The sequence below is a fragment of the Sarcophilus harrisii genome, chromosome 5, assembly GCF_902635505.1.
Source record: "Sarcophilus harrisii chromosome 5, mSarHar1.11, whole genome shotgun sequence".
In the NCBI taxonomy this organism is placed as follows: domain Eukaryota; kingdom Metazoa; phylum Chordata; class Mammalia; order Dasyuromorphia; family Dasyuridae; genus Sarcophilus; species Sarcophilus harrisii.
Genome location: NC_045430.1, coordinates 180,779,260 through 180,804,684, shown reverse-complemented (window position 1 = coordinate 180,804,684; position 25,425 = coordinate 180,779,260). Strand labels below are relative to the sequence as shown.

Sequence of the window (25,425 nt, the reverse complement as noted above, 5' to 3'; positions counted from 1 at the left end):
TGGGAGACTCAGTCCCAGAGTACTGTTGGTCATTTCCACAAATGCCTGATAGTCACCCTTCATGGGTGAAATATTTAATTTATTGTATAGAGATTCATGGGAAGGAAGTTAAAAAAGGAAACTGTAAAAACATTTGAAAACTGTTTGGGAGAAAGTGAGACAAAGACAGAAAGAATTAATCCTGTGCACTCTTGGAATTGTTATCATATTAAAGCTGTGTTCCACGAGGGTGAAGATTTTGCCGATGCCTTTGGGTCTCTCGCCTCTGGACAGTGAAATTGCTATCCTCTGCCGCAGAATAAATTACCTGTCAGGCTCTTTTAAGCAGTTTCAGGATGGTTAGCTCCAAGACAGCAACAGGAGAAGGAATACCTAGGTAGTCAGGTTTGGGGAGAGTGGGGAAGTAGGGTTTCAGAACTTGTTGGTTCTGTGTCATCATGTTTTTCATGCTATGTCATAGTGATCTGGAGAGATTTGACAACTGGAAGGGAAAGGAAATAACCCCAAAGAACCGAAAAAATTTCCAGGGGAAAACCCTCAGAAATCTGAATGAGGTTCTAAGAATGGTAAAGGAAGACAGTTTTTTCACAATTCCCAGTGACATTATTCTAGTTAGAAGTTTGATTTGTTTGTTTAATCTAGATTTGTGTATATGGATATGTTTGTGTTTATGTGTGTGTCTGTATTGTGTGTTTTTGTTTGAAGATGGGAGGGAATATTGGTAGGCAGACTAATATTCATAGACAGTTTAAGGTTTACAGAGAGTTTTGTGTATATCATACCAGGTGACCCTCACAACAACCCTATGATATTGATACTCCCATTTTAGAGATAAGAAAACATGCTCAGGGCAGATAGTTGGTGCAGTGGATAGAACATCAGCCCTGAATTCAGGAGGACCTGAGTTCAAATGTGATCCCAGACATTTAACACTTCTTAGCTGTGTGACCCTGGACAAGTCACTTAACCCCATTTGCCTTAGCAGAAAAAAAAAACATGCTCAGGTATCATAGCATCATGGATCCAGAGCTAGTGAGACTCTCAGAGATAATCCTAATCCAGGACTTCTTAACCTGAGGTGCATAAGCTTTTAAAAATATATTTGATAACTATTTCTATAGAATTAGTTTCCTGTGCAATCTTATGTAACATTCTGACTCAAAATGCCAGGAATCCTCTCATTTTATAGAGAAAAAAAACAGATTTTTTAGACAGCAAAGTGACTTGACCAAAGTCATATAGATAATGGGTATCTGAGATGGGATTTGATCCTAGGTCTTCCAGAATTAATAATAATGATAATAATGATAAAAGTAGAAGATTAATTATCTATCTTTAAGGTTTACAAAGCACTTTATAAGTATTATCTTATTTTCTCCTCAAACAACCCAGGGAAGAAGATGCTATTTTTATTCTCATTTTATAGATCAGGAAATTGAGGCAGACAGTGGTCAAATGCCTTGCCTAAATTCATCCAACAAATAATTAAGATACATAGCTAGAACTTTTTCCATTGTGCCACATTTCTTATCAGTTGCATGTCAATGACAAAAAGGCAAATGATATTAATTTGTTTGCTTTTTGGACTAGTGATGCCATTAAGGTTGGCAGCTCTTATTAAGGTACCAATGCATTTTGGCACTTGCTGGATAATAATTGCTGCGGCACTCAGAAGTCAAGTGACTTGATCCAGGTCTTCTTGATACTGATATTGACTCTATCCACTAACTTTCAATTTGGACCTTTTCTTGTATCCATCGTTCTGCAATTGAGAGGAACAAGTCAAATCCCTGTTCCACAAAATACTTCTTCAAACACTTGAAAATAGCTATCATTCCATCCCTAAGTCTTCTATTCTCCACATTAAACATTACTGGTTCCTCCAATGGATCATAGAGTAGTATGATCTTTAAGCCCTTTGACTTGCTATTTGCTTTCCTTTGACTATATACCAAATGATCAATATTTTTCTAAAATATAGTACTCAGAACTTCACACAATACTCTAAAAGCAATCTTATTAGGGCATGGAATGACAGTACCATCACCTCCTAAATATCATACTTTTGGGCAGCCATATCACATAAGTAACTGACACTGAACATCCATCTGGTATAGCTTCTCCATATTAATTGTAATTTGCAGGCTCCTATCTTTTTTTTCTCTGAAATCTTTGAAATTGACTCTAATCTTAAATGAGTGGGAAGCAAAGAGCTCTTCCCAAAGCTTCCATTTAAGGTGGGTACTCAAGACAGCCATCTATCTAATTTTCCACTAAACTGCATTCCTTTGGACTTCTTGCCCCAATCATTCCCTGTACCTTCCTCCTCCCTTTCAGCTTCCTTTCCCATCTTGTCTTCCTCATCAGGTTGTGAACTCCCTGAAGGGCAGGGACTATCTTTCTTATTTTTGTATCCCCAGCACTTAGTATATGCTTTAGTTATAGTTGTAGTTCAATCGTTTTCAGTTGTGTTTGACTCTTAGCAATCCCACTAAAGAGATTTCTTGGAAAAGATACTTTGCTATTTCCTTCTCCAGTTCATTTTACAGATGAGGAACTGAGGCAAACAAGGTTAAGTGACTTGTCCAGGGTCATACCAGCTTTGAAGGAAGATGAATCTTCTTGACTCCAAGGCTGGCATTTTATGCACTGTGGCACCACCTCGTTATCCTTACTGACTGACCTTTGAAAATCTAGGGAGCATGTCAGAATATTCTCGACTTTCCTTCTTTCTCATAAATTTTTAGACAGTCACTTTCCTCTAAAGTTTCTATAATTTTTACTTTACATATTAGAAATACTACTCATTAATTCATGGAATCTCACTAGTACACACTATGCATAAATAATTGAGAAACAAGTCTTTGGGCATTTTAGGGGATCCCAAGAGATGCATCATTTATCCCTGAACGACATACTTGGCCTGGGTGAAAGCAAAAAAGTTCTCATAATGACGGGTATTATCTCAGAAGAGTTCCTATATGGGAGTTAGATGAGCATGCAATGTAGGTGGAATGCACAATTAAAACTTTGGTGTCTATCAACTGAGGCTATGAATGTTATAGCAGTTGGCTCTCACTTAGGCCATTTCTTGTGTCAACTTGCTTCCCTTCAGGACAGGAATAAAATGAAAACTGCTTTTGTCAGGACTTCTGAATGAATGAGTGTTAAAGTTCTTAGCACTTTTATATAGTAATGATTGGAGGCATTATTGTTATTGCTACTCGTGATGAACAGTTTAAAAGAGATAGGGAGAAGATCAGTTTTATATCTGTTATATATTTTAATAATCATAAAATCTTACAGTTGAAAAGGACCGTAAAGAATATCTTTATCTCCTCCCCAATCCATGAATTCTCTCTACAACATCTTCAGCAAGGCTCTAGTGAGGAGAAATATACTATCTCACGAAGAATACAGTTCATTTTTGGACAGTTCTAATTCTTTGAGATTCTTTTGCTAATTTCAGATCATCTTCCTCAAAGCTCCCAACCTCTGGTCCCAGGTCTCCTCTTTAGAGGCAAGTGGAGTTAGTAGAAATCCTTTTTTACATGACAAGTGTTCGGATATTTGAAGCCTGCAATTTTGTTTCTATTAAATCTCATTTTCTCCAGGCTAAACATTGCAATTTCTTTCAAATTAACTTCATATGATGTAGATTCAAGAGCCCTCACTATCCCAAGCATCCTTCTTTATTCATATCCCATGTTTGTAAATGTGCTTCTAAAATGTAGTGCTTAGAATTGAATATAATACTTATAAACATAGGGAAGAATACAATATGATTATTATTTTCTTATCTTGAACATCTTGCTTTTGATAATACAAACTAAACTTTAATTAGCATTTTGGATGCCCCACCAGACTGATTCATAATCTATCTAAATCTCAGTTCACTTTTAGTTGAAACCCTAACCATCCTGAATTTCTGCAGCTGATTTAATTTAGTAAAGAGCTTTACATTAATTCCAATTAAATTTCATTTAATTATATTTGGCCCATCATTTAAATATTACGATATTTTGGGATCCCAATTGTTCCCCTTAATAAATTAACTATTATTACTAGTTTTCTTTATTCAAAAATTTGATAAACATGCCTGCTTTGTCCTCATCCTAGTCATTGATACAAATTGTAAAGAAATCACAGATAAAGGCAGATCTCTTCTACATGCTATTAAAGATCTTCCTTCAGGTTAACATGAATTTTCATAAATCAACATATTTTGTTTCTGGTCTCTAAACCTTTTTCAAATACATCCCATTGTTATTCACATTGCAATTTATTCTGTTCACAAAAATATCATGAAAGGCTTGTCAAATGTCTTACTGATTCTAAATATAGTTTTGTCTACATTAATCCCATTATCTACTAGTCTAATAACCCTGGAGGGGAAAAGGAAAGATATTAGTCTCTTATGATTTGTCCTTGGTGAACCTATTCTAGCTGACTCCTAGTGATCACTGATTTCTTTTCTGAGTGCTCAAAAGTTATCCATTTAGTTATCCTAATTTTCTAAGAATTTCTCTTAAGTTCATCAGTCTTCAGTGTGTGGCCTTCCTCTTTTTGAAAATTAGGTAATTTGTTTGTCGTCAATCTTCAGGTACTTCTTTTGTTCTCAGATTCTTCCAAGACCATAGATAACAGTTCACTGTTGAGTTATTTTACTACTAAGTGTATGGTATCTGAAATAGGAGATTAGAAATGATTTAAAGCTCGTAGGTGGAGCAGTTTAATATAAAACAGTGTAGATGTATTTCTCTTGTTGTTGTTGTTATTGTAAAAGTTCATCAATCAGCCAATGTCCATCAATGATCAGCAAATTAGTCCTGGTGCCTGTGTTGACAGTTCTCTTCTCAATCTCAATCTCAACTCAACAGATGGACACTTCTCATTAAAAATTGTTAATACATCAGAATACTCTTAACTATTTCTGGGCAAGTGATAAACTACATTTGCCTTTATTGTTTGGTTTAATTTTGAAAACATCACTTTATCATGTTGATAGCCTTTAGAAAGACAGTTGAACTATTATTAAATCAAGAATGTGACTATCAAAATATAGCAAACACAGAAAAACATCCCCTGGAACCATTCTATCCTTTGTACAACCTCCTTGGCCCTGTGCAGAATGAACTCAAACTCAGAGAGGTTGTTACAAACCCACTTTAACCAAGCCAAATATTTCCTTCTACACATGAATTTGGTCCCCAGGAGATTGAGCTCAAGTTTAAAGTATTGTTTATAAAACATTCCCTTCCTTCCTAGCTCTGGGAATCCTATTTTCCACTTGTGGCATCCTCACCAATTTCACTTTGGGGTATGGTATAGCCAATGGGTAAGCTGCACCCTTGTTTGTTGGGTATCATGTCTTCATTGCTGAATCGGGTCAAATATGTTATTGTTTAGGGCTCATCTCTGTTATTGAGGCTACAAGTTTGGTTACTATGGGAAATTTTGAAAACCTTCTGGTCTTTCGAAGCTCCCACGGTCTGTTCACCTAAGACCAGGAAAGGATAAACATAAAGAAACAAAAGAAATATGCCTTCATGACCATGACAGCCAAGTAGGGAGATAAGGCAGCTGGTGGCAGGAGGCTGCTTTGCTACTATTGCTACTACAACCTCTACTTTTAATCAAGGGTCTTGCAGGGGTCCTCAAATTATGGCCCACGGGCCAGATGCGGCAGCTGAGGACGATTATCCCCCTCACCCAGAGCTATGAAGTTTCTTTATTTAAAGACCCACAAAACAAAGTTTTTGTTTTTACTACAGTCTGGCCCTCCAACAGTCTGAGGGACAGTGAACTGGCCCCCTATTTAAAAAGTTTGAGGACCCCTGGCCGCATTTCTTCCTCCTCATTAGTAAGTCATGGAGAGAAGGTGAGGAAGGTGAGAGGGAGGAGGAGGAGAGGAAAGGGAATGACTTTGTCTGCTTGGAACTTTTCTGTATATTCTCATTAGACTATAAACCAATAGAAAATAATCAAATGATATTTGTTTGTGCTTTAAATCAGAGGGCAGGGACCCTCCATGTTACATGCTTAGAAGCCGTTTCATCAAGTTTTTACACGGATTAGTGCCAGCCAAGCAAAGTATAAAGTGTATGCTCTGAGGATTGTATCCTTATTGGCAACATTACACAAGGATATACGCACGTAATATTTTATCTCATTTTTATAGAAGGCTTTACAATCTACAAAGTGTTTTACTCATTACAATTCTAGATTCATAAATTCATGTTTATAATCAAAAGGTGTTCAGGGATCATCTAATCCTAAAATGTCAAATTCAAAGTCCAAAGCTGGCTCCAGAACTCCTGAGTGCAGGTAGAAGCAGATTAAAATGTAATTGGGAAGTATTTAACAAAATAAATAACAATAAATTACAACAGATAATGTAATAAAATACAATACGTATTTTTAAAGTGTGGTTTTCTAAGTCAATATGTGGTTACAGAGTTCCTTTCTATTTTAGTTTGACTCCATTTAATAGTCTTTCTCCACCTCCCCTCCACCTGCTTTTCCAGAGGAAGAATTATCTCTATTTTACAGATCAAAAGACTGAATAGTTATAGAACTTGTATAAAACTATATAATAAGTAGTGGAGCTGATATTCAGATCTGACTCCAAGTTCCCTATTCTTTTCATTATAGCCCATTATTTCTCTCTATATATATATAACCAAAGATAAATGGAAAGCTGTACCATGAGTACAACATTTTACCATACCATAGGATACCAAGATAATTTAGTAAATAAATCACAAGGGCAATAATAATTGCTAATAATAACATTAATAGCCGCTAGCGTTTACATGACATTTTAAAGTTTGTCAAGTTCTGCATGCATGCTGTCTCATTTGATCCTTATAACAATCCTGTGAGGTAGGTACTGTTATCCCCAATTTGCAGGTGATAAAGCTGAAATCAGTTAGGTTCAATGAATGGCCCAGAGTCACACACCTAGTAAGTGTATGAGGTGGGATTTGAACTCAGTCCTTCCTGATTCTAAGACCCCCATTGTGACCCTCTGTACCACCTAGTTGCTTCATAGGGAAAATGCCATCAGACATCACACAAAAGTATGTTGGTCATAACAACAGTAAGGGAAAGAGCTGGACAAGCTGAGGCTTGCAGATGGAGGACTGATGGAAAGATATGATGAAGAATCACAAGGGATGAGAGGATGTAGATGAGCTGTGATCAGCACTGATAGACTCCTGTAATATATTGAAGGGATCACTTATTCCAACAGCACACAGATATTTGCATGCACAGCACATGTGTTGGGACTAGGAGGTAAATCTGTTAAGAGCAGAAATAATATTGCCATGCTGATTAATACTGATTTCGGTTCATCAGTTAATATTAATATCTGACTCTTGTCCCCATTTGTTACCCATTTAATTTCAGGTGCCAGCTGAGTAGCATCTAATATTAACTTTGAACTTTGGCCATGGGCTACACATGTTTGCCAAGATGCTATGGTGTGCAAGCCCACACATTTACCTGTGGTTACCTATTGACAAGATCATGGTTACATACCAATTGTAATCAAACCCTCTCATCGCAGGCCCCATATATCAGGATTGCCTACTTATAACTAAGCAGGCTGTACCCTCCCACATCCGCAAATACGCACTGAATATAGCTGCCACCACTTCCCCTGGCTTTGATCCCAGCCTTCCCTCTGAGCCTGGGCTCCTTAAACTAGATTCCCTTCTTACCTAATGCTATCTCCAGGATTCATTTACATTTAACTCTGAAGGGAGGACATTAAATTCTCTTTAATGCCCGGGAGTCTGATGTCCTAAGTTTTGGTGGTTTTTTTTCCTACTCGGTGACAACAAAGAAAAACATAGAAAAAGCTCTAAAAGTGTATAAACCTAACTTCTGCAAGTGCATATGTTGCCCAGGTGGATGGGGCTGTCTCTTGCGCGTCGTGCTTCAAGGCTCAGGGTCGGTGTCTGAATGCAAACACTCAGAAAGGAAACAGCTTTCGCAGAGACTCGGCGGGGTAGGGCAGGAGGAGAGCTGGGCACAAAGCGTTAAGGATTTCTCCGTGCGGCCGTTCCCGATTTGGCTCCCTCTCTGCTACAGATGCCGCCCTTACTTACACTTGTGATCCTGAATCGCACACAGTCACATGTACGGCTCCCCACGCACTCTCACACATACACCTACACGCTGCCAATTAATGCGAGCTGGTTTGTGTGTGTGGATGCTCGTGTGTGTTTGTGGGCACGTGTGTGTCTACGCAAGTGCGCAAGCACGTGCACACAGCGGTACCTTCCCTCCTTATCAGGAGTCTGACTGAGAGGGAGTGGCTCCTCTCCAGGTAACTTTGGCCACCTTGAGGCTCAGCTCTGCATCCTCCGGGGGAAGAGAAGAGATATTAGTGAGAAATCCTTTGGACACCTGAGCTGGGAAGATTTAGCACAACTTCCTTAGCACCAGGATAATCTCTTTCCTAAAAGGGATATTTATAAAGGTAATAGGGATTGTCTAATATTACCTAGCTTGGCGTTCTATATACCAGTCAATACTAATGTGCATTTTTGGTTTTCTGGATTGAATACAGTCTTCCTTAAGGGCAAGGGATGAGATGGACAAGCACCTTCCTGATCTTTTTTTGCCCCAGGACATTAGGAATATGTTGTAAATGACTTTCTCAACGAGAAACAAAGCTAGCTGGATCAGCAGGAATACATCAATAGAATGTAAGCTCCTTGAAGGTAAACTCCTTTTAGTTTAATATTTTTATCTTAAACTCGTAACAGTGCTTGGCAGTTAGCAAGTGCTTAGTAATTGCTCAGTGGCTGAGCAACACATCAAACTTAGAGCCCTTCTCAACCATAGAGAAATATTGAATTTTACGGAGGGAAAATGAGTCTTCTCAGATCCTTCATACCCATCCCGTTTTCTCTTTATTCTTCTCCACAGATTTTTTAAATGATATTTTGGCTCTTGTGATTCTAGATAGTTCAATAATTTTTAAAGATTGTAAGGAAGGTGGGATCATGGATTTAGGGCCAAAAGAGACCTTAGTGTTCATTTCATGCAAACCCAACCCTCCAGCCCTGGCAGCTTGGAGATAAAAGTTTATAACTAACAGAAAAGAACCCTTCCAAGGATGAGAAATCAGGACCCTTGGCTCTGGCTTCTGTTGTTTTGTCTCCAAGAATATTTAGAGAAAAGGCAGGTGGGAAGCTTTAAGTCTTAGGGAAGAATGACTCCTGGCTCTACTGTTCTATGAGGTGAGCCCAGGGCCCCAGGTGGATGGGAGAATTAATTACTCTGAGCAGCTGCCTAGGCTTCATTGCCTAAGTCCTTACCTCACCAGAGTTTACCTTCTTTTTTTGGCCCAACTGCCAAAAATATAAAACATATCTCTTTTTTTGTAGGTCTCTTTTTTTTTCTGTCAGCTGGAAATGGAGTATGTGCCATTGTCACATTTCTTCCATTTAACTACTTAGCACAAAAGAAAAGGGCAGCCCTAAGATTGCTAAGGAAAGTGAAGGCAGGAAGGAAGGGAGGAAAGAAGATAGAAAAGAAGGAAGGAAAAGGAAGGAAGGAAGGAAGATAAGGATAGGAAGGAAGGAGGAAATGAAGAGGGAAAGAAGGAAAAAAGGAAGGAAGGAAGAAAGGAAAAAGAAAACAAGCACTTATTAAGTACTTGCTTCATAGAATCCCATTTCATATAACAATCATAATGATATGGCATTGTTACCTCCTTTCTATAATTGAGGAAATTGATGGTAAATGACCTTGCCCAGGATCACACAGCTAGTTTATCTGAGTGTCCAAGATAGAGTTGAATTCAAGTTTTCCAGGCTCTAGGCCCAGCACTCTATCTAGGAGGCTTATTTGCTTCTAAAGACTTAAACTTCATCAGAACCCCTGCCACCAAATGGATTCTTTGACTCACTCTGCACCCTTTCCCCCCATATATTGGGGGGAAATTTTAACTAGAAGATGTTCCTCATCTGATAATCCTGACTCCCAGACTGGTTGGTCACAGACAATAACGGGAAGCCTTTAATCTATCATCTTTTCAATATAATATCAATTTCCTAAAATAGGGCACCCACTGTCTTCTCTGCCTCTGAAAACCACCAAAAAGATGAAGATGACATCTTTCATTCAACAATTAACTTACTGAGTGCATACTATGCGCCAGGAACTGGGGGGATATTCAAATACTCCAAATAACCTTGGATCTTCTCAATGTAGATACATATCACAACTCATCTGTTCCTCCCCTTGCTATGTAATTATTATCTTCGTCCTCCCAACAGTTTGTTTCTTTGAGTTTCTTCCTGTCATTGAGGGGACACCAATGGAACATTCGAGCTGTTACTCTACTTTTGGCACTGGACCAGTCCCTCTGTCCTGCCCCTTCTTCCTACCCCCATCATGCATTTATTCACAATGACATCTTTGTCCCCTCTGCTACTCTTTGGAAGTTTGTTTTCCATTGCAGCCTGATCACTCACCATGTATCTTTCCACTGTCCAGTACTTATTTTTAATTGTTTGGATGCCATGCTATTCTATGCCTTGTGACTATATGACAATTCTAGTTTGTTAGTGGACTACTATCATTTAAAAAGTTGAGCCTTTATTTATGGCAGGTTTAGGGTCACTAAAGGGGTGTTGTGTTTTTCTGGAAAGCAATATAGTCTTCTTTCTTCTTTTAATTCTGGACCCAGCCTATTTGGACTGTCTGTTGGTACAAAGGATACCAAGAAAAAAATAGAACATAGAATATGTCCAGCCCTCTAATTTGCCTATATTTGCACAATGGTTTTCTATAAGACACTTAGTCTGTGGGCTTGGCCTCCAGTTGCATAGTTCATCTTGGACTAGGATTTAGGATGTCTAGATTCTTAGGGGACTGGGAGGAAGTTATCATGTAAGCACGCATTTTAGAGTAGTTATAATAAGCCAGACACTATTTTGAGTGTGAGGGGTACAAAAATAGGCAAAGAGGTGGTCCCTACCTTCAGGAAGCTCATATTCTAATACAGGAGAGTAGATAGAGATAAAATACGTTCATATGGGATATATAGGATGTCCCCAAAGGCTTAATGTCATTTTAAGCTTTAATAGCTTAAAGATGTACTTAAGACTTTTGACAACTTGTAAATTGGAAGTAAGCTCTTGAGAAAAGAACTAATGGGTTGAGGAGGAGGGAGAAGTGGTTGGTGGGGAAAGAGAGGGAAAGGTTTCCTGCAGCAAGTGGGGTTTGAGTTGAGTCTTGAAGGAAGGGGGGGAAAGGAGGGGGGAGGGAAGTCCAGAGGGGAGAAGGGAGGGAAGGGGAGACAGATAAGGAAAAAGCTTTCAGAAAACAGGAGAGAGGAAGATTGTATTGAAGGAAATGAAGTATAAGGGGGCTGGAAAGGCAGGAAGGGACCAGATAATGAAAAATTGAAAAAGCCAAATGGAAGGATTTGAAGGAATAAGCCAGCAGTAGAAAAGAGAAGGAAAGGGAAGCAGGGCAGGCAGACACACACAGACACAGACAGGTAGACACACACAGACTCATACTGACAGACAGCAGAGCTGGGACACAGATAAGCATCCACAGACGCAAATTGTACTGATATGCAGTTAGAGATGACACCCCCGTGTCTTCTGTCAGTCTCTACAGCTCTCATTCCCTTTCCCTCTCCCCTCATCTCTCACCTCTAACCTCACCTTCTAGGTCCCCATTCCTCCTGCTTCCAGGCTCCTGATGTGGCCTCCTGGAGACCCCATCTCATTCTCTTTGCCCCACTGGGGATCAAGGCAGGAAGGGCCCATTAGGCCACTGCTGCAGAATGAATGAAAGGCTTCCTAGGCAATGCTTCGTCTGAGCAGAACAGGCTGCAGTTAGAGCAACTGTAATAAGGAAGGGTTGTCATGGAAACAAGCTCTTGATGTTGTCCAGATTTCAGAACCTTTCTTACCCACCCCTCTCACAAACTCCCCCCACCTTAACTATCTTGTCTTCTCTTCCTTCCCTGCCACCCCAGCCTGGGGCATTGGTACATGGCGAGCAGGAGTTTGGGGACAAACTACAAAGAACAAGCAGCCCACAGAGTCCTCCAGGCTTAGCCCGAGTCCGTCTTTGTTCATTTGGGAGGAGAACCTTGAAAGGTTCCCATGATGAGGATACCTCCTGCTAAATGAGGGCATGTTCCTTGAGAAACCAAGGAGCCTGGAGAAAGGCAACCTTTCTTCCTTGGGGGTGAGAAAGGAAGAAAGACTACCTTTCTCCAGGCCTCTTGGAGCTGCTGCTATTGTGCCCAATTTCCAGGGGAATAAACTGAAGACCTGAATGTCCGATGTGGCACCGAAGGTAGTGGACGATGAGAAAAGAACCAGGCATCTGGATCACAGACAATGCAGAGAGTCCTGAATCAAACAGTTGTGTGGACAGCTTGTTATGCTTTGTTCTCTGATCGTACAGAGTAGTCAAGTTTGAATTTTGGTCATCACCAGGAGACATCCCCAACAGCAACCAGAAAGGACTTCTGTAACTCTCCTACATCCAACCTCGCATGGAGAGGACCCGTGGCTGGGAAGGAGGCAGGAAAGGGGTCAGCCCTGTTTCTGGATGACTATAACAATCCCATGCTTTATTTGAAGTTACTACTGTCCACTCTGTGCCTCCATTTCCCTCTATGTAATACGGTGTCGAAGCTGCCTGCCATGACTGATTTATAAGGATGTCGGGAAATCCAAAATAAGATGATAGAAAACTCTTGGAAAAGAAGAAGCTGTTGTATGAATGCAGCATGATTTATGGAAAATACATAAACATGTAGAATCACAGAGTTGGAAAGGACCTCAGAGGCTAGGCTTGGAGCCAGAAGATCTGAGTTCAGTCTTAGCTCTACTTCTGGGACATATGCAATCCTGAGGAAGTCATTTAACTTATCTGAGTCTCTGCTTTTTTCCTCTGTAAATTGGGATCATGAGGCAATACTCATATAGCTACACACACACATACACACACACACACACACACACACACACACACACACAAAGGGAGTACTTCTTAAATCTTATCATAAAGTACTTTATGTCCCATTTTCTCTCATGTCTACGATGGGGATAATAATATTTGTACTATCTACTACAGATGGTGGTTATGAGGGAAAAGTACTTTGGAAATGATAAAAATGAGTGACAGTATTATTAATGTTGGAACCTGATTGCTGGCAGAGTATATTCAGTGTAGCTTTATAGGACCTGGTCTAGGTTCAAACGGTTTTATCTTTTCAGTGTCTTACCAGTATGACTTCTGGTAAATGTCTGGATGATCATCTGGATGAGATAACTTACCGACTAGTTACCCTTGTGATACCTAGTTCTAAACTACACCAGAAACTCAATGAATATGAGAACTGCTTGATAAGGATTGGTCCAGAGGTAGTAATGATTAGATGTCTGGATGCTGCCTGCATTTACTTTTCAAAATGCCTTTGAGCAGATTTTTCACCCATTGTTTCCCTTCCTTCCTTCCTTCCTTCCTTCCTTCCTTCCTTCCTTCCTTCCTCCCTCTCTCCCTCCCTCCCTCCCTCCCTCCTTCCCTCCCTCTCTCCCTTCCTTCCTTCCTTCCTTCCTTCCTTCCTTCCTTCCTTCCTTCTCCCTCTCCTTCCGCCTCTCTCTCTGTCACTGTTTTTATCTCTCTGTCTGTCTCTGTGTCTGTCTATCTCTCTTCCTCTCTGCCTCTTCCTTTCTCTTTCTCTGTCTTTCAAAGATAGGAGTTGCCAGCAAGACAGTGTGGTAAACTGGAAAAATCCCTGAATTTTCCTAGGATACATGTTCAAATCTTGAATCCGTCACTTATGAACTTGGGTATCTTTGGGATTTAATCTGTAAAATGAAGAGGTTAGTCTAGATGAATCATTCTTCCCCTAGAGATCTGTGGATACATTTCAAGGGAGTCTGTGAACTTGGATAGGGAAAAATGCCACATCTGTATTGCCACTAAACTATAACTGAAATTCCATATTTCTTCCTCTATGAAAGTAGGCAACAAATGTGATTTCATAAAGGACTCCTTAGTCTTCATCAGAATGTCAAAAAAGAGAAGAGCCCCTGATCTATCAATGGACCCCAAAGGTCTTATTTAGCTATAAATTTCTGATCACATGATTGGTCCTCAGCATCACATTCTGGTCTTTCCCCTGCTCTAAGCTGGGAACCTGTAATCCTGAGGTGGCAGAAGTCTTCCTACCAAGTAAAGCAATGCCATTGTAGAATGGGCTACCTTGACAAGTAGTAGTTCTTCCTTCAGGATACCTTTTCATAAAGTCTATCTTTCGCAAAGTTGGTTAGGGTTTATATATATAAGAAGTTATTTCAGGAATGGTTTGGACTAAGAGAAACTCATATATTGTGATTCTGTGGATTTTACAATCAGATCCTCAGGTTTGTCTTACTACTTTGCATTCCTTTTTTGCTCTTGTCTAGAATATCCTCCCCTTTCTGATATTTTAGACCTATTGATTTAGGATATCATTCTTCAAATACCAGCTAAACACATCTCCTTGTAGTATTCCATAAATGCGTGTTTCTAGCTATATTTGGTCTCTCTTCCAAAATCCTACAGTACCTCCCTATTTGGTCATTTTGATCAAGGTTTACTGGGAACTCTCTCTAATAACAATGACCACAATCAAACCATGACTTTGTGTCCTCTGAGATAAAGCTAATATAAGATGAATCCGGATCTTCCAGAGTCCAAGTTTCCAAGCCATGCCAGTTCTAACCTCTCAGAGCTAAGCAAGTCTTTTTTATAAACTTCTTTGTATCCATCACATATCTCCAATAAAAGACAGTAAGTTTTTTGAGGGCAGAGACCATTTATCTTTTGTGTCTTGTTTATCTTTGTATGTATTTCACCATCTAGCATCATCTCCTGCCTACAATGGGCAGTCCATAAATGTTTGTCACATTGATTCCCAGTGCTTTGTGTGTTGCTGGAAGGAAAGTGGTACTGGAGGTCAGGGGTGAAATAAAGTCTGACTGAGCCAATGCTAAGAGTAATTGCAGGATCATCTTAAAGCAGAAAGATAGTAAGCCTGAAAGCCCTCTCTGACTTGCCTCAAATGCAGAATTTGAGGCTAGTTTGATGGCTTTTTATAACAGTGAATCTGAGCCATTCTCATCAGAAAGAAAAGCTAACAACTCAGCTAAAGCTCTGTGACTCATCCTCTTTAGGAACAATTCTTCCTATATGCTAGACACTTTCTCTTTTGTCTTGTTTAAAAATTTGTGGGGGATGGGTTTTTGTTTTTGTTTTGGGGGTATTATTATCTCTGGTTTCTTGGGGGAATGGTTTCTTTGGCCACTTTGTTCCTGTTAGGATTTAAGATTTCCTATCCTATTTCTGTTTCACTACTGTAACTCCCAAGCAACTGTTTTCTTGACAGGCTTTTTTGGCTTCTATAATGAAGGGGTGACATACAACCAGTTGCTGTAGTAACAGGAGACATTACACAAGTCAGGGATGGGTGACATCATAATCAGAAGACTTTATTTATTTATTTTTGCCTTAGAGGGAAGTTGTAAACACCATTAGAAATAGAGAGGGAGAAAGGCAGACACAGAAACACACACAGACAGACAGACAAGACATGGAGATAGACTGATGGAAAGGGAGAAATGGAGGTAGGGAGGAATGAATAGAGAGATATATAAGTAGAGGGAAGGGGAGAGAGGAAGAGATAGACAAAAAGACAGGAAATATAGAGATAGAAACGGGGTAAGGGGAGGAGGAACACACAGAAAAGGCATTGTGAAGTCATTTATAGAGTGTAAAATATTAAGAGACTCTACAGTTTGCTTGATAATTATGTGCTTGGGTAAGCTTATTTCTTCTTCTATAAAATGGGCATAATAGCATCTACCTTACTGGATTAGTGTGAAGATTAAACAAAATAAAAGGGATTTGTAAATCTTTGCTAATTGTATAAATGCTATTATTATTAATAAACCCACTTATTAATATGTCCCACTGGAAAAAATGACCAAAATAACAATACCCTCATTTATAGGTGAGGAAACTTCTAGAGAAGTAAATACTAAGTGACATGAGCCAGGTTTCAAAGTCTTTTGGATCCAAATCCCATCATTTTTTAATTATATCATACTCCCATTCCCAAAGCAGTGTAAAACCTCCCACAATAGCTTATCTACAGGAAACAGTCTTGTTGATTCTATTTCCACAAGATCTCTGACATATTACTTCTTTCTTCTACCCAAACCCCACAAGCACCCTAGGTGAGGCTATCATCACTTGTCACTTGGACAATAGTGATTGCCTCCTAACTGGTCTTCCTGCATACTCTTGTGTGTAGCCTCAATCTATTTACCATACAGCTACCAAATGAATATTGCTAAGGCATAGCCCTGGCTCTCCCAAGAGCTCAAGAAATATCAGTGGCTCCCTATTGCCTCTCAAATAAAATTGAAACTTCCATCTTTGTCATTTAAAGTCCATCATAGTCTAGCTCCAATCTTTCCAAGCCATTATACCCCTGAAGCCCAGTATATTTCCATCAAACTAGCCTACTTTATCTATGTGTGACATTTTATCTCTTGGAAGTTGTACCTTTGTGCAGAATATTTATTTTTTGTACCTGGAATGTTTTCTCTCCTTATTGCTGCCTCATAGAATTCCTAGCTTTCAACAAAACTCAATCCAGGTGCTATCTTACCTAAAAAGCTTTTCTTGAATTCCCCAATTGTTAATGTCTTGGCTGAAATTCCTTTGTTTCATACATAACTTGCAGTTATCTATATCTGAACATATTGTAAACATCCATGAGGACAGGGATTGTATTTCTTTTGTATTTTGTATTTCCAGTGCTTAACTTAGATCCTGCACGTAGAGATGTTTAGTTAATGGTCACAAATTAATTAATGGACACAAAACATCTATTTTTAGTGATTCTATTAGTAGACTTTCTGGTAGGATGATAAAGTATGTAGAATTCATGGGATTTCCAACTGGAAAGTACATAGATGATCATTTCATCTAGTCACTTTATGCATATATGTATATATGTATTTTTTGCAGTTGAAAAAAACTGAGGTCCATAATGATTAAATTACATACTCAGGTTATACAATGAATAAACGATAGAGATAGAAATCCAAGCCTTCAGACTTTAAATGCAGTATTTTCATAACATTATTCTTTTACCAAATATATCTCTTGTAAAAACTTTTATTGGCATTCCTGTGTCAAGTCCTTTAGTAGAAATAATTGTTTTAATCCCTGATTCTTCCTTAGCATATCTATGTATCAGATACTGTACATGGTAATAAATTATAATTTACTACCATATTTTAGTATAATTTGCTACTATATTTCTTAGTAATATAAATATGAATGTAATAAACATAAAAATGGTGTTTAACTGTGTGCTGGGCTTTTATTCATCTATGACTCCTCTAAGTCACATTAAGCACTTAATAATTATTTAATTTGCCCTAATTTGTACTTACCCAGAACCTCAGTTTCCCCATCTATAAAATAGAGGAGGCTGAGAATGCAGTGTCCTTGAAGATAAGACCTATTTTTCATTTTATTTATTTTACTAGATCTTGAAAACTGCTTTGTACATTATTGTTGTTAGAGGTAGCTTCATTGTGTCCAACTCTTTATGACCCCATTTGGGATTTTCTTGGCAAAGATAATTGGAATGGTTTACTATTTCCTTCTCCAGCAGAATTTATAGATGAGGAAACTGAGGCAAAGAAAGTTAAGTGACTTGCCCAGGGTCACACAATTAGTGAGTGTCTGAGGCCAGATTTAACTCAGATCCCCCTGACTCCAGAGTTCTGTATTCTATCTAGCTTTGCACACTGGAAATGCTTAAACAAATACTTAATGGAATAGATTGAAATAAATATTTATTGGATTGTCCCCTCTGTCCCCTCTCTCCCTATAATAATACTACCACTGGTATAATGGCAGTAAAGTAATAGATATTTTTAAAAAATCAACTTCTCACAACTGAGGAGTGGGATAAATACTCTTTATTGATTATGGTACTTTTATCTGGGACCAGAAAAATGTGATTGCCTGGTTTCCATTGGCAACCAGCTGAGCACACTTGAGGAGGGTATGGTATTTATGCCCTTCTCACAGGAGGGTGAGGGTGAGCTGTTGGTGGAGAGCTAGTATGCTCTCACCCTCCCACCCAACTGCTTTCCCCATTGTTCTGTTCCTGGTTAGCAAAGGAGGCAAGTTTGCCATTGGTGACCTCTCTCTGCTATGTGTTCTGCTGTAATTTGGGTGCAGATTGCAACATTCACACCGTGCTTGCCTTCTCTTCCAGACAAAGCTGTTTCCTCCCAAAGCACAGCACGTTGCTAACCCTTGAGATGCAAAGCTTTCTCCCATGGGGGAATTATGACCTTACTTTTCTTCTACCAGTTACTTCAGCTTCTCATTTCTGAGTTGGGACACCCAGCTGCTAGCATGTGTGCATCATAAGATCCTAGACTTCAGGAAAGAAGGAAACTTAGAAGTATGTATGCTAACCTCTTTAGCTTTACAGATGAGGAAACTGAGACTCAGTGAGTGTGACTTGCCTAGGAGCACAAAGAGATAGGGTGGGATTTGAGCTTAGGTTCAGTTATTCCATTTTCAGCTCTCTTCCTTCACACACGTAGGAAAGCAGCAGTAGTAGAAGAAAAGGGACTGTGCCAGAGAGGTCACAGATCTTTCATGGCACAAATAACTTTTCATCCTAAATCTGTGACATATCAGAGAACAGAATAAAAAAATTTCCCTTTTAATTCTATGTTGTTGGAGGTAGCTTCATTGTGTCCAACTCTTTATGATCCCATTTGGGATTTTCTTGGCAAAGATAATTGGAATGGTTTGCTATTTCCTTCTCCAACTGAATTTATACATGAGGAAACTGAGGCAAAGAAAGTTAAGTGACTTGCACAGGGTCACACAATTATTTTTTCCCCTTTGAATTCAGGGCTTTATTGTTATTGTTTATCCTTCATTCTTGAAGAAAACATGATATGAAGAAGATGTTACTTTGATCACAAAGCCAATCCTCACCCCATCTCTACCCCTCCTTCCCTCAATAATAAAAAAGGATAAGTTGCATTTACAAACCATTTCCTAAAGCTTCTTTCCTGCTCCCAGGAGAAGCAACAGGAACAGAGAATTGCTGTACCAAAAAACCCTCTCCTGATTTGGGTGGAGATTGAAGAGGAGGGAGGGGAGGAGGAGGATTGTCAGCCTTTTCCTACCTGAGACTCAGGGGAGAAAACTTAATGAGACAGCTAGGAGCAAAAAATGAATGGATAGAATCCTTTTTTTCTATTTTTTCCTACTGAGCACACATCAGGAAAGAAAAGATCACTCTTCAAGTTAGGGAAATCTCTTTCCAAGCCATCCAGGTCTTCCAACTCCAGCTGGCTCGTGGGATATCAGAGTCAGGCAGGATGTCTTGAGCAAGGGTTGCTGGGGAGATCTTAGGTGCTGCTTGATTGACGGTAGCCTGGCTTGGTATGCTAATATGTCCTAGAAAGAAACTTCCTCCAATTGTAACTCCAGGGTCAGAAGGCAGGAAGGGACAACAATTCAAGTTTGGAAGAATTTGGGGAATTTCAAAGCATTTTAGAAATGTCCAAAGATGGAGTCCCAACACTATATGGCAAGGGAAGTTAGGTTATCATTTATACCATGTGACTGAATCGCATCCACTGCAAACCCAAGGTGACTCGGATCTCTTTGAGACCATTCATCTCTTTGCCTATTTCTTGACTGATTCACCAGAACCAGTAGTAATCAAAAGAACACTGGACTGGCAGTCAGAGGACTTGGCCCTCTACACTAAGTCCCGTTGGAAAAATCATCTAAGATTCCTGGGGGCCTCCATTTTCATTTGTATAATAGCAGAGAATAAGCTAGATTTCTTCTAAAATCCCTTCTAATTCATTTAAAAATATTAATTACTCTTTTTGTACCCTTTCCCCTGCCTCATTCAATAAATCATTCCTTATAACCAAGAATTAAAAAAAAAAAAAACAAATACATTGGGGACAACTAGTTGTTATAGTGGATAGAATGCCAGCCCTGAAGTCAGGGGGATCTGAGTTCAAATCTGGACTCAAATATTTAACACTTCTAGCTGTGTGATCCTGGGCAAGTCCCTTAACCACAATTGCTTCAGAAAAAAAATAATTCAAATACATTTCATCAAAACTAGTCAACATAGTCTATATAATGTTCCATACTCATTGTCCCTTGAGATATTTTTTTCCCTATAGTTAAGGAATTAGGCAAATAGCATTTTAGCAACTTGACTGTGGTCACATAGATAGCAAATATCTGAGGTAAAATGGGAATTCAGACCTTCTTGACTACAGACTCAGCATTCTAGACTCTGCACTAACTACCTGCCTTCCAAATCCACAGTCATGATTTCTTATGAGGCAATAATATTTCATCACTTTTTCTTTTGACCACAATTTGTTTAGTCAGTCCCTAATAAGTGTGCACTATTTTGTTTCTTACTATCTATTTTATTTCCAGGCATGCTGCTATAAATATTTTGGCGTTTGTGAGATTTCTATGTCTCTGACCTCCTTGGGCCTGAGAGTAAAGAATATGGATATTTTAGCTAGTCTCTGTGCATATTTACGAATCCTTTTCAAAACAGTCTACTAATCATCAATCTGCATGTTTTTCATTTTTTTCTCCAACATTCATAATTCCTGTCTTGTGTCACCTCTGCTGCTTTACTAGGTATGAGGTGAAATCTTAATGTTGTTTTGATTTCTCTTATTATTGGTGTTTCAGAGTATTATTTCATATAGTTGTTAACAGTTTGCAGTTCTTTTGAGAATTGTTTATTCATATCCTTTAACCTCTTATCCATTAGGAAATAACTCTTAGTCAAATATTTGAATTAGTGTTGTCTCTACATATTGAATATCAGACTCTTATGAGAGATATTTAATGTAAAGATTTTTCCTCTAATTAACTGCTTCCATTTATGCCATAACATCATAGATTCTAAGCTAAAAGGGAGTTAAAAGACCAATTAGTCCAACTGCCTCATTTTAGAGATGAGATAAACTGAGATTAACTATCTTCCTTACAGATTAGTATCATAGATAGGATTTAATCCCAATTCTTTTGATTTCTGGAGTATTCTTCCTACTGTACCACTTTACACTATTTCCACTTTATACCATCTCCAACTTTAAATTTTTAGCTCTAAGTTCCTTTGATTCTATAAAAAAGTGAAAATGCTAGGCCCCTCAAAGGTCTTATGAGCCCAAGACTGTGAAAGGCATTAATTTAAGGGAAATAGAGCAGTGGGAAACAGGGGCCACTGGACACTGACCTTTCCTTTGGCCTTGAAGCTTAAACCACCAGTAGTCCCTGAATTTGCCCTCCCCCCATCTTTTACCCCTCTTTTTTCACCCCATGGGGATTTGCCAAGCCTTTTCCAAAATGCCTGAGATCCAAGCAGACTTTATGTAATTCTTTCTTGTTATCTTTTTTAATTGTTCTCAGCGCTATTTCCTAAACTGATTGGAAACAATTGCAGGCAGGGAATGAAGTGGGAGGTACATCAGGACATGGCAGACAGCCAGGGCTCCCTCCAGCAGCCTTCCCAAGTCACTCACAGATACACAAACATACACAAACACACATGAAATGATGGTGGGGGTAGGGTTTTAAGAAAAATATTTTTAAAAAGAATGTTGGTACCCAGTTTGGTGCCCAGGGTTTGGAGTCTCTGAACTAAAGAAGGAGGAAGGAAGAAGTATCCATTGACTCACTCAGGTGTTTAGAGAGCAGTCACCCTCCCTGCTCCCTCCTTTCCTCAAACCCTCCCTAGGTCTGGTTGTTTCCCTTTTCTCCAGAGCTTCAGTGACGTGGGTAGAACTCCCTAGGGATTACTCCCCAAGGTCAATAGGACCAAAGCCCTTTCCTTTTGGCACTGAGTTGTTTGTGTATTCTTGCCAAGAAAATGGGAAAGTTTGGGATGCCCCCAGCCCAAGAAGCAAAGGAAGGAGAAGGGGGAAAATTTCTTGAAAGAAGTAGAGCCTTGGAGATTTCCTATTGCTTTCCAGCCTAAGTCAGTGAAAGAAAGTCAACTGTCAGGTAACTATTTGAAAAAATACAACAAATATTAAGAATACTACACATTTTAATAGTAGAAGTCCTGGAACTAATTTGCCACACATTTTATGGCTCTGGGCTAATCACTTATGAAAAGTAACATAGTATAGTGGAGAGAATGATGGAAGGGAGACCTGCATTCAAATTTCAATTCAGGTGTTCAATGGTTGTGTGACATTGTGTGACTTACTCTCTTGGTCCCAATTCTTCATGGGTAAAATGAAGGGACTGATTGACCTGGATGACCACAAAGATCCCTGGCAATTCCAGATCTATGCTCCTATGATTTAAATGCTCAGTGCCTCCCAGGTGACTCTCTAAGAACAAATTGCAATGATAGGGGGTGCTTCTTCACTAAGGGTCTGGGTCCTCACCCCCAACCCCCAAAGAAAAGATAAAACAGAAGCTTAATGGCATTGTGCTAGATGCTAGGGTTGTTGAAACAGAAACGATATAATTTTTATCCTTTAACAATCTTATAGTTCTTAAATAACTACTGTGTGCAGAGCTCTGTACTAGTAATGGAAGAACAAAAACACCATATTGGAGAGACAGACTAGTCTTTGAAGATGGTATGGCTTTCAGAAGGATGTCTAAGTCTTCCCATCCATTGCCCATTCTTGTATTGAGAATCTCCAGTCTCCAGATCCTGCTTTCAAGTTTGTCTGCTGGGCTAGAATTTAGGGCTCTCCTGCAACCCTCCCCCACCAATGTAAAAATTCTTCAGACCAGAGGTTTCTTTCTCCCTCTATCCCTCCCTCCCTCCTTCCCTCTTTTCATGCTTTCTTTTTCCTTCCTTGCTTCCTTCCTTTTCCTTCTTTCCTTCCTCTCCCCCTCTCTCCCTTTCTTCTTTCATTCTTTTCATTCTTCCCTCCTTTCCTTTCTCTTGACATCCTTCCCTTCTTCCTTCTCTTCCTTCCTTTCTTCCCTTCCTAGTGTGCTACACTGATGAGGTTACACTCCAGTATGGATAATTTTTTTAATAGGAAGAATAAATGGGAAGCAGCTTACTAGAATTTGGCATCCATTCTTTTTGCTTTCTATTTCCTCTTCTCTCTCTGAAAATTCTATCCCCTCAAGCCCACCCTCCTCTTTAGTTTCTATTTTTTCCTCCTGTTATTTTCTCTGTTTCTTAAACAGTCTGTTTTCCACTCTCTAGTATACACCTGAAAAGGAAAAGGAGGAACCAAGGTTCAGGCAGGCAGTACAGTCCCATTAGACTTGGAATTAAAAAAAAAAAAAACCAAGTTTGAATTCCTGGCTAATTACTTGCTAACTCTAGTATTAGAGCTACTAATGTCATCATCATTTTGAACCTCAATTTTCTCATCTGTAAAACAGGGATAATTATATTTGAACTATGTTCTACATAAGGAAAACTTCTGAGGAAAGTTTAAGCCTTAAAGCAATACATTCTGTAACTGTGGATCATTCTTCTTTCAAAGCCTGTTGTTCTTTGGGAGCTCTTCTCCCTGGGTCTTATCTAGCTCATCTGGAGAGCTATTCAGCACCTTGGACAGGTCAGGAATAACAATTATGATTGTCATGTGGGGAATAAAATCATAGTATCATATTGCCCTCAGATAATAAGATCATAGATATACAGCTGGAAGGGACCTCAGACATCATTTAGATCCATTATCCTATTTTACAGAAGGGAAACTGAGGCCCAAAAAAGTTACATGACTTGTCTAAGGTTACACAAGTGGTAAATAAATGTTAAGTGTTACGTATCAGGATTTGTATTTGTGTCTTTTGACATTAAATTCAATTTATTTCCCCTTGCCCCCACAGGTGATAAAAACAACAACAACAATGAATTCAAATGTGGTCATTTGAATAACTAGCCAAGTTATCCTGGACAAATCACTTAACTTATTTTTGCTTCAGTTTGCTCATTTGTAAAATGAGGATAATATATCTACCTCTGAGGGTTTTTGTGAGGATGCAATGAGATAATATTTATAAAATGCCTAGCACATAGTAGATTCTATATAATTCTATATAAATGCTGTTATTATTATTATTACCTCCCAAGCACCCTGTGAATTAGGCAGAAGAGATATTATTTTCTTTCCTTTGCAGTTGGGGACATTGAAACTCAGAGAAGTATCCCTTTTTTACAGTAAGTGCCAGTAGTAGGATTCCAGCTCAGCTCTTCTTCACTATAAGTCCATCATATGTATCCACTATAACCCTGGTAGATAAGGTAGGTATGACAACAGCACATTCTTCCTAATCATTATGCATCTCCTCTGAGACAAAACAACCTTGTCTCTCCTAGACACAAAGGGTGGAGTTGGTTAGAAAGATGCTCATCTAACCATGGTTGGTGGTTGGGGTGAGAAATGAATGAGAGCAGTTTCATGATTGGAATAATCCCCTCATCCATCCAGCCTACCTTACTACCTATTGCCCACCTCCACTCCCATTCATGTCAGTAGTTAGCCTCTCTTTTACACTTGTCTACTGCTTTCCTTGACAAAGCAGAGGCAATGCTTGGGGCAGCTTAGGAGGCTAGAAGGAGCCAGAGGCAATGGCATGTTTCTTTCCTTTTAAGTCAATGCAATGAAACCTCTAGACTGGGGTTTTATGACGTGTTTTCTCAATTTCAGGGCCAGAGAACATGAAGCCTGCAGTGGAGGGTCAGTGGAACTAGGAAAGGGAGCCAGAGGGCTTTGAAGGCTCTGTCTCATTCTGCTTTGGAAACAGGCTGAGCATGGTCACAGACGCTTAGGAACTGAATCAGGTTACACCTCAGGCTCACTGATAGATTTTTTTTAATGAGAAAAATAAATGAGAAACAGACTCCAGGAATCTGACTTTTGTTTCTGTTTTCCCTTTTTTCTCTCCTGCTTTCTCTTTCCATTTTTCTCCTTTTGTTCTTTTTCTTTCAAGTTCTTTTTACCATCTACTTTCTAGGTCTTTCTTTATGTTTCTCATTTTTTTGCATCCATACCTAAGAAGCAACAGGGAGAGGAATCAAAGCCCAAAAAGATAGTACATATATAACCCTGGAGGACACACTGATCTATAGATGTTAACCTCTCCAGAGGTGCCCCCAGGGAGAGAGGGATGTCAGTCATTTTTCTCTTCCCTCCCTTCACCATGAAAGGTCATAAAACTGCCAGGTTTTAATTTCTTCCAATTCCCTTGTTAATGCCAGAAACACACAATTAGCTTTAAAGTGTCTGCAATCTGTGGCCAGTAGAAAATCTATTTCTTCCAAAAAAAACAATTTTTTAAAAAAGTACTTAA

The 25,425-nt window shown here is 39.1% G+C and overlaps 1 protein-coding gene and 1 long non-coding RNA gene across 3 annotated transcripts in view; both read left to right on the top strand.

Annotated features, from left to right (window-relative positions):
• Window positions 1–25,425, top strand: part of PLXNA4 (plexin A4) — a 636,841-nt gene that overhangs the window by 181,412 nt on the left and 430,004 nt on the right. The window lies entirely within an intron of this gene.
• LOC116419386 lies at window positions 17,784–24,984 on the top strand. The gene is made up of 3 exons (XR_004229681.1): window positions 17,784–18,535; window positions 24,253–24,376; window positions 24,783–24,984. It is a non-coding gene; the product is annotated as an uncharacterized LOC116419386 (long non-coding RNA).